This window comes from Poecilia mexicana, unplaced genomic scaffold, assembly GCF_051168715.1.
Source record: "Poecilia mexicana isolate PSO_F unplaced genomic scaffold, ASM5116871v1 scaffold_15, whole genome shotgun sequence".
In the NCBI taxonomy this organism is placed as follows: Eukaryota; Metazoa; Chordata; class Actinopteri; order Cyprinodontiformes; family Poeciliidae; genus Poecilia; species Poecilia mexicana.
In genome coordinates, this window is record NW_028263384.1 from 2,610,163 (window position 1) to 2,620,396 (window position 10,234).

General features: G+C 35.8%; 1 long non-coding RNA gene across 1 annotated transcript; it reads right to left on the reverse strand.

Moving 5' to 3' along the window:
- Positions 1 to 7,704: 7,704 nt before the first annotated feature.
- On the reverse strand, positions 7,705 to 9,599 carry LOC148155242 (uncharacterized). The gene is made up of 2 exons (XR_015765475.1): positions 8,643 to 9,599; positions 7,705 to 8,003 (listed from the first exon to the last, which is right to left on the reverse strand). It is a non-coding gene; the product is annotated as an uncharacterized LOC148155242 (long non-coding RNA).
- Between the last annotated feature and the right edge of the window lie 635 nt (positions 9,600 to 10,234).

Below are 10,234 nucleotides of genomic sequence, written 5' to 3' on the forward strand. Positions count from 1 at the left end.
TTCAAACACCAAGGTATATTTGTGTTTAAACAGTTAAAGTAGGCTGTTACAATCGTGGGTCTTCATGGTCTCTAAACCTTTTTATTACACCAAGTCTACTGCAACTTTTTACATTAATATGTTTATTGACAAAGATTAGAAAAAATAATGAAGTGTTGGTGTGAAGGATTACATTTGCTAGCTCTGCACTTTTTAATGATCACTAGTATCTTTAACTTTGAACTGAACAAAAATACTAAGCATCCACGGGGAGATTACGCAAATCCAAACAAACTATCCTCAGTCTGGACTCAATCCCGGGACCCTCTGGTACTAATAACTGCACCATCATAATTCTAACTAGTAGGCAAGCATATTCTTCTTATTGTATGACCTTAAACACCAATAAAGTCCTAATTCTAGTATTATCATGACTGTTATTTTGTCCAACAAACTCTTCTTTCTGAAATTTCTTTTCACACATTTCACACACTTAGTATTCCTAATGGAAAGGCACAGAAGGGGGAAAAACTATTCTCAAAGTTAAGAGATGAAAAGCTGATAATAGGTGAGAGTCTGTTGAAGGGTATGAAAGAGTTGCACAGTCTCTAATTAGCAGCACAGTCATTAATTAAAGACGAACAGAATTAGAACGCCCAGGGAGGAACGTGTCTGAGCAAAAGGTTAAATGTGAATCTTCTTCAAACCTACCAAGCGGAAGCTAAATATAGCCCTAGTGTGTGCACACACATGCACACGCACACACACACACACACACACACACCCATACACATGCACACACCTGTTTGTCAGTGAGTGTATCTGATCATAATAATATCAATTTAAATTTGATTATGATTTTATTTATGTTTAAGCTTTTTCAGAAAGCCAAAAACTGTTAAATTTGTATTAAAATGAGGAACTAAATTCAAATGTTCATTTCCATCAACATATTTAATGCAATACTTCAAAATGCGCTTGCACCAACATAAAAAATGTAAGAATGCTTCTGATGTAACTTTTCAGCACATTGTCAGGCTAAAGGTTGGATATATTTTATGGCTTTTTACCAGATTATTTGGCAAAATTTCTTAAAGCAATGATTACACATGATGTATGCATCAGTAGGAAACCTGACAGCATGCATTCATTATTTCTATTTTCTAAAATTAGCTATGAGGAAATTTGTCTTGTTGGATTTATTCAAGTAATGACCATCACCATCAATTAAAAGGCCTCTAGTTGGAGGAAATATTAAGTCAGGCAATGGAAGTTAACAATTGTCGCTTTTTATGTACTTTTTATCTTGAATGTCATAACAGACCACAGGCATGCTCTACACACACATGCTGCATGGAGTTTTTCTAATATACATTTGGCCAATCCAGAAAGACAGAAAAATGTCAAATGAAGACAGATTTCTGAAATGTCCACCTCTGTAACCTGGTTTTTGCAGCACTCTGCCTGTGGTGGTACAATATAGAAGACATTCTTCTCAACAACACGATTCCACTCACAGACAGTAAACATGTGATCCAAACAAAACAATGAGCCAAGCAGCGTTGTCATACATCAAAAGTAGCAGTAGGGCTTCCTGTAACTGCCGGTTGGGCCACTTTAATACAGTCCAACTCCACAGCAGTTTGGCTCTCAACAGTCTATTAAAGGAATATATGCCACAGTGCAACGGTCAGACTCTGACAGGTTAGTTCAATGTTCTTCACACTTTGGGCCATTTTCTCAGCAGAGGCTTCGCTTCAGAACAAGTGACCAAAAAAAAAAGGAAAAGGAAAGGAAACGGTTGAATAGAAGCGTTTTCCTGTTGTGAGTGGAGCTGTAAGTCAATTTACTCAGTGAGAATTTGTGTGAACAAGATTCCAACAAAATTCAAAATTATTTTTGGCTTAAATATTTTAGATTTTTTTAAATTTAGTCCCTTTTTTTTAACATTTTGACTTCACAAGTTATTTCTTAATTCAACATTGCCTAGCCTAGTTCAACACTGCTAGTTCTGTACCTTCATATCTGGAAGAAAATAATAATAATAATAATAATAATAATAATAATAATAATAATAATATGTACTATTATCAATACAAGCCAATAACAAAGTGAAAGGAGATATAAGGCTCATGAGTTTAATATCGTTTACTATACATAGATTTATAGCTCATTAAAACCTAAATATATTCTCGTTTAAATGAGAAAAGTCGTAGCAGTAAGATGGAAACACCTCATCAGATGTTTGATGTCATGTAGAAGAAACAGAGAGGGGACATTTTTTACAAGTTTTGTATCTTGTTATATTGTTATAGAGAGTTGCAAACAAAAAAAGAAAAGTAGCTGTGAAGGCTCCAACACTATGTTCAGCTAGCCACAAAAACTCTATCCCGTTTTACTAATAAAAAGTTTGGTAAATCTCAAACTACTTTCTGAAGAATCTGTGGTCAATGTAGAACAATCTTGTTCCATCCTGGTAAATCTATTTATTTTAGATTTTGAAATAGAGGTGAACAAATGCCAACCAGGAAGCTGCAAAGAAGATGCTAATGTTAACATCACCAGCGGCTAATGATTCACAATATTCTGACAGTGTTTACAAATTAAATGTATCGTAAACGTCACTCTGTGAGGGTTTTCTTTCCATTAAGTTTAGGCTTTTTCAACATTTTTAAGTCAGAATGTTCTGGCTAGCTCATGAAGTTGTCTTTATTTGTTCATTATGCTAACACATAGCAAGCCAGGAATGACTTTGTTACTTTAAAGTCAGACTCAACAGATTGTCAAGCTTTGGTGTGTTCACCGTTTACATCATTATACAAAGTCAGAGGCAAAGCAACAGGAAATTCTTCACATTGTCCAAAAACTATTGTGGTGTTTCAATATGGTGAAGTAATGTGCCATTCCTTATTCTTGCTCTGGCACTAGGGGTGTTATTCTAATTAATGATAATCATTTCAAACCTGACAGGATGGATCAAAAACTAGAAAGATTTCTTCACTTGCCAAGATTTCTTTTCTTTTTTTTTTTTTTTTTTTGGTTCAGTCCTAGAAATATTTATACTCTTTTCTAAGTTTGACATGTAACAATAAAAAACATTTTCTATGAGCAATGTATGAAAGACAAAAGCAGACAAAGCAAATATTCTTTGAGAAGATTTAAAAGCAGCCAGAGCAATCGCATCGTTTGATGTATCCAATGCAATTCAATATGTCTGCTGGGCTTTAATAGCAACTTTCTGCTTGGTTTGTTTAATCAGACCTGCAGAAAGCCAAATACATTTGGCAGTCCACACTTCAGAGGCAGCCTGAGATGATTACTTTTCAACTTTAATGACATTAAGTATCACCAACCCATATGCATTTCCATTTATTCGTTCCTCTTTTGATGGAACATTTAAAAAAAAAAGAAATGAAAATCCAGCTTTGTGCGGTGTCAGGGGACGTTTCTTCTGTCATTTACCAGACGTTGTGATTGAAATGAATCTGGGTTGCCATGTTTTTGCCTGGTAGGTTATGGGAAACAGGCAGAGTGTGATGCTATGTTGTTCCTGTGTAAAAGTTTTAAACCACCAATTATTTCTAAACACTATTCTGTTAAGAAGTCACGCTTTCTTGTAATCTTTTGAAGTGGACTGGATCCATAATTCTTTAAGCTTCCTAAAAACCGCACTGCTAAAGGGAACCCAGTTTGTTTTGTAAATCTCTTTTTTTTTGTCAAATGTGACCTGATCTTATGCTAAGCTGATTTAACACAAGAGTTTGGTCTGACCCAGTATACAGTTTCCAACCCTAATCACTGGTTAAACTATGGACACCTAAGGCACATTTAGTGGGGTCATTTATACACGCTGGGCTTCTGTTACAAATGTAGATAAACCTCAGTCTATATGAATTCAACACGTTGGAATGAAACAGGACATAATATGAAGTGTGATGCTCTGAGACCTCTGGTGGAATCAGCTGCACACTCATCCTCCAACCACTTCCTGCCATCTTTTTCATGGTTTTTGCCAGTAGTAACATCTGGTTGTTGATTATGTGACTCGTGTGATGTGAAAAAAAAATTTCCATTGCAGTTTTGCAAAATTCATTGGCAGTATCTTTTTCAATACTGCTGAAAAAACACTTCTTCCTTGCAGAAATTTTTTTTTTATCAAAAAACATGAAGTTTTTTGAAACTGCTGTGTTTCCATTAAGCAGATTGATTTTCATCATTCAATTTGTGCAATTCTACAGGTAATGGAAATGCAGCTCTGGATAGCCGTCCAGAATCTGATTTGAACTGGGTGGGTGGCAGACAGAGGGGCTCTCCCAGGGGGCCATTCAGGCAAGAATCACCATCAATTTCATCTCATGGAAAAGGATCAATAAAGTGTGATCAGATCATAAGGTTTAAAAACCTTTGTTGAAGATTGAGAAGATTCCCTTTAGTTTTTTCTCTAACCAAAAATATTGGGTCACAATTCTACTTTGTTTCATTTCATAGTTCCCAGTTTGAAGCAAAAACAATGGGTGTTTGTTCAACAGGTTAAGAACTATCCATAAAGGATAAACTGTATCTAAGAGTCAAAATCTATACACTTGAAAATCAGCAACGACCTGAAACCTGAGAGGTGAATCATTCCTCTGCTTTATGCAAGCTTTTCAGACAGCATCTCTTTAGAAATTCCCTTGTTGTTGCTAAAATTGTATTTTCTCTAAAGTATTTTTTCTTTGGTATTTTTAAAAAAGAGTCATCAAAATAAATGATTAAAAAATACATCTTTGTGATAAGCTGCTGGTAACAAAGCGCCTAAAGATCCAGTTTGATTCTTTGCAAAGTTTTGCGGGTTTTTTTTATGACCTGAATAATTCATGGGTCAGAGTGAAATCAATCCTAAAGATAAGTTCCTCTGACAATGTTTCAGACCAGAGGACACAACTGAAAATGAGTGAAGAGACAAGAAACTTTCAAAGAAACATTGAAAAACCTGGAGAAGTCTTGATCAAGATCCGTTTGACAGAAAAGTACAAAGAACAAAGGGATGCCTAAAGACTTTTTGTCTTTAAGCCATGAAGACTACAAGAACGCCAACAGCTCATGTCAAATAAACAAAGATGTTTACAGAACCTGAGATCTTACAGCGCAGTCATAGCTAACCTACATGTTCTTGATAAATAAATGATTGGTTGACAGATTCCCTCCACATTTCCATGCAAGGTGTTAGTGCTTTTTTAAATGAGTGCTTTATTCAGATATTGACATTTAAGAAAAAAAAAAACGTCTTATTCTCACCAAATGAACTCTGAAGTACTATTAGACTCTTGAATGAAGAAATAAATAAATAATAATAATAATAATAATAATAATAATGATAATGTCAAGAAGAAGGCATTTCCTTAGCAGGTAATTTAAAAGATGGTGAAGTTGGATCTTCTGCTGCTGAAGTTTACCTGGCTTCTGTTACCTGGTGCTTTTGAACCAGTCAGTCATTACACTGAAACTAATGTTGAGAAGTTTTATTTAGCTAAGCAACTAGAAATGGGCAGATTTTTGTCTCCACTGTTCCTGACCAGTCAGGAAAATTTAAGAATGTTACATTTTTCTCCCACTGGGATTGTCCATATCGGGTTATGTTGACATCAACAATGTTTTAGTCAAAAATATTAAGTAAAGATTTGAAGTTTTTTGTTTTAAGTGTCAGTAGGGTGACAAGACAGTAAAGATGAGAGCTGCAAGCAGAACTTTAAAAGGTAAGTGTTTTTATGGAGACATGCAAAGTTGTTCTTCAATACTTTGCAGTTTTGGTCTGTTATCAACCATACTGCATTTGGAAATGTTGGCAATCTTTAAGAAACTTTAGTTAGATGAAAGTCTACAGTCTCCAGACCTACAAAGGTTGATGTTTACAGCTAGTGACACTAATGGTGCAAATTGCTAATATAAGTGCTAAAGAAAGTTTCAGAGGTCAACTTTAAATCATTTTGTCTTTGATTCAAATTAGTTTCACAACAACTGCTCTCTGACAAATCAGATAATATTAAAGACAAATTTAAAATTCACAACTGGGTAAAAAGCAAATGGATGGTAGATTATACACACACACACACACACGCACACACACACACACACATATATACATATATATATATATATATATATATATATATATATATATATATATATATATATATATATATATGTATAAATATACACATATATATACAGAGAGAGAGAGATATGGAGTTTTGAAGACTGCTGAGTCCTTTGTGACGACTGAGGATCTGCATCTTCACATCCCAGACGACCATCTTCTCTTTCCATGGGATGAGGACGCAGACCTGCAGGAGGGTGTTGGGCTCCCAGCATGTGAAAGGTCTGACCTCGAGGAGGGAGTGTCAAGAAAAGCCTAGATCCCCATGCTGGAGATTTTAGTTTAATAGTAAAACTAAAAACCTAGAGGTTGGAGTCCTTGTCAAACGGTGTTTTTGACTAAAGTCCCAGAGGGTTAGAGCCCCAGTTAAACAACGTTTAACTGAAGTCCTAAAAGGGGTGCGGGTTTTAATGTTTTTATCTTTTTTAATCTTTTTCAAAATGTCTCTCTTTCTCATTGTTTATTCAATGTCACATGCTGTTTTTATTTTAATTATGCAAAGCACTTTGAAATGCCTTGCTGCTGAAATGTGCTATACAAATCAAATTTGATTGATTGATTGAATAGTATCAATAAATAAAGTTAGCTTTAAAATGAATTACACAGGTGACATCAAGACCCAACAGTAGAGTCAGACTGTAATAAAATTAATCTTGTTGTGTGTCTTGTTATTGTGTCCTGCAAACTTTGTTTTAATTCTACTTTTTTCTATTTAATCATAAAAAATCATAATCAGGCAGAAAGAGAGTCATGGAACAGTAACAACCCAGATAGCACAGAATGATTGAAACAACATTGAATCAATGTCAGCCAGAAACATTGAATCAACGTTGAACACTGACATTGAAACAACATTGAAAGTGGTCGGTGACTTGTATGTTGAATCAACGTTAGGGTTTCAACCATAACTGACATTATATCAATGTTGATTCAACCATCATCTGTATGTCAACTTGTATGCATATTTGTGTTGATAGTACATTGAATCAGTTATGAATCAATGTTGATTCTACATTATATCAATGTTGAGTCAACCATCATCTGAACATGGATCTGCATCCGGATTTCGGTTGATTCTACATTGAATCAATGTGGTTTCAACACTCATTTGACTGTGGATCTGCATGCATATTTGTGTTGATTCTACATTGAATAAGTTAGGAATCAATGGTGATTCAACCATCATCTGAACGTGGATCTGCATGCAGATTTGTGTTGATTCTACATTGAATCAATGTTGATTCAACACTCATTTGACTGTGGATCTGCATGCATATTTGTGTTGATTCTACATTGAATAAGTTAGGAATCAATGGTGATTCAACCATCATCTGAACGTGGATCTGCATGCAGATTTGTGTTGATTCTACATTGAATCAATGTTGATTCAACACTCATTTGACTGTGGATGTACATGCAGATTTGGGTTGTTTTTATATTGAATGAAAGCTAAGGATTTATGTACATTTTACGTCTGATAGGTCTACATCATAACATGCCACTAAAAGTTTCTTCACTGGTGTTAAACACTGTATTATTGGCAGATGATGGGTAGACTGTGTACAAAAGGTTAAAAATGACAACATGGGTTTGATATAACATTTTATTTAAGAAAAGAGGGACAGATCTTTAAACATATTTGATTCCTTTTTCACTGTCAAAACAACAGTCTGTTGTCCACAGAAGAACAGAGTCCATGAAGTTAAGCTTTGTACTGTATGAAGTAGGGAAACAGTACAAGTTGTGGTAACCCCAGTTTGACTCTGGTTGGTGTCACTTTGATTCCTTGTGATGTTTTCCTCTCGTTCTGGTGCGTAATGAAGCCACTTCTGGACAATTTTGCTGCAGTCCTCAAGAGTCAGCTTTCGGTCAAACTGCAGAGCAACAGCTGAAAAAAATAAAAGTGAGGAAGGTGCCAGTTAGAAATATGATAAACATTTGAAAAGTTCTGAAACACAATGAAAGATTAAACAGTGTACTGGTTACAGGTCTGAGAACAAATACAAACCATATAGTTCCCCATGTGCACTCACTGTTAAATTAATATCTTAATCTTTCATTAATATTTATCTTAATGTTTACATATACAACTGCATTTACCCATCAAGCTGCAGTATAGTGTAGGATTTATGATATTGATATTAAATCAATATTTAAAATAAAGGGCTGTTTATCAGAAAACCTAACAATAAAACTCAGGGAGGATCAGGTTTATTTAACACACCAGAGACAAATAAATCGAACAAAAGGTGATTTATAGTGTAGTTGGAAAAATTATAATTTATACAGAATAAACTTCGATCAAATAGCTGGTTCAATCTTCCATCAACTACAAATATTTCCAAATAAGTTGATTAAATTCCTTAAAAAGTGTCTATATGCTATTAAAGATCCCACACAAGTAACAATAGTCCAGTTCAATTTAACCAGTTACCAATCCAAGAATCAACAGACTAAATTAATCATTAGCAGGTTTAGTTCAGTGTTTCACCTGCCTTACATGTTAAGTGTTTCCCTTCTGCCTCACCTGGATTGAATCTGTGGATGATTAACAACCTTCTGCACTTCTTGATGGCTGCAGACGGTCATGTAATCATCCAACTCAGCTGTTCTGGTACAGAGGCTCATTTAAGCACGACCCTAAGCATATCATAATAAAAAGTTAAAAACAAGTGATTACTATCACAACAATTTAAAGCCCACCTGGACCAGCCAGCCTTACACTTCCTTGTCCACCACATGTTCTCCCAGACCAAACAATAGGCCCCGCCCTATTTTAAAAACTCAAATCCCACAAAATCTCGCAGGATTTCATACTTAGGCCTGGAGTGGTGGGTAGGATGAAAATAATACAAAAGGAGACATGACCTCAATTATTAAAAATATCCGTTTTGCCCCAAAATAACCAGGATTACTATGGGCACAAAACAATGCCCTTATTTTTCAATAAACACATTTAAGATCAAAGTAATATTGAAAAACTTACCATAAAAGTCCTCAGCGGAGAATTCAATTCAGAAGCCGGTAGCAAACAAGCCAGCAGCAAAGTGGCTGTTTGGTTGGGACAAACCACAAGTGTAAAATTGGGGAGGTGGACTGTACAACTCCTAGTACAGACTTGTAGATGTTTTTGTGTCAACACATTATGCACAGTCAGTAATAATATTTACAGACAAGTAAGAAAATGTACAGAAAGGAATCACAACCCACTGTTCTCAACATGTAGTGCTTAATTTGAAACATGATTAACCCCCACCTAGAAATAAAATGTTCTGACCCAGAGCTCAAGGAGGGGGAGGGAAGAAGGAATGAGAGGGGGTAAAGAGGAGAAGGTTGGGAGGAGCGGCTGGGTGGGGGAGGTTTGGGAGGAAGTAGGGGGAGATTAGGAGGTGATGAGGGATCCAACAAACTGCTCAGATTGCACACAACGGTAAATCAACATTGAATTATAGTTACATTGGTTACTCCAGCCAAGTAACCAATGTTGAAACTGTGTCATTGAGTCAATGTTGTTTTGTGGTTGAAATCTAATGAATGAAATGCTAATGTCTGATCAACGACTGATCAATGTTGAATCAATGTTGAATCAATGTCAGCTCTTTTGCCACACCCCTTCCCCTCCACTCCTCCTCATCAGAGCTCTGGGTCAGAGCATTTTATTAGTGAGTGGGGGGTATTACATTCTAAATTAACCTCTGTAAAGGATAGTGGGTGAAGATTCATTTCTGTACATTTTCTTTCTTTTTCATAAAAAAGTCCTACTGACCATTTGTGTGTGATATATTGACACAAAAACATCTACAACTTACTACAAGGAGTGGAGCAGTCCACCCCCACCATTTACATGAGTGGGATGTCCCAAACACACAGCCACTTTGCTGTTGGCTTGTTGGCAAAAGATGTTAATTCAATGTTGAATTGCCATCATGTGCAATCTGGGCAGGCGCAGAACTATGGGGGGGGGGGGGGGGGGGCTTAAATATCTGATTATAGACTGAGAAAGTCTACCGCCTGTTGAGAAAGGTCTATTTAATGTTAAAGTTACTTTCCCTCAATGGAATATATACTAGTCAGTCCCAGTGACCGTTTCACTCACGGTTTAGCCGATGTGTTTCCTGG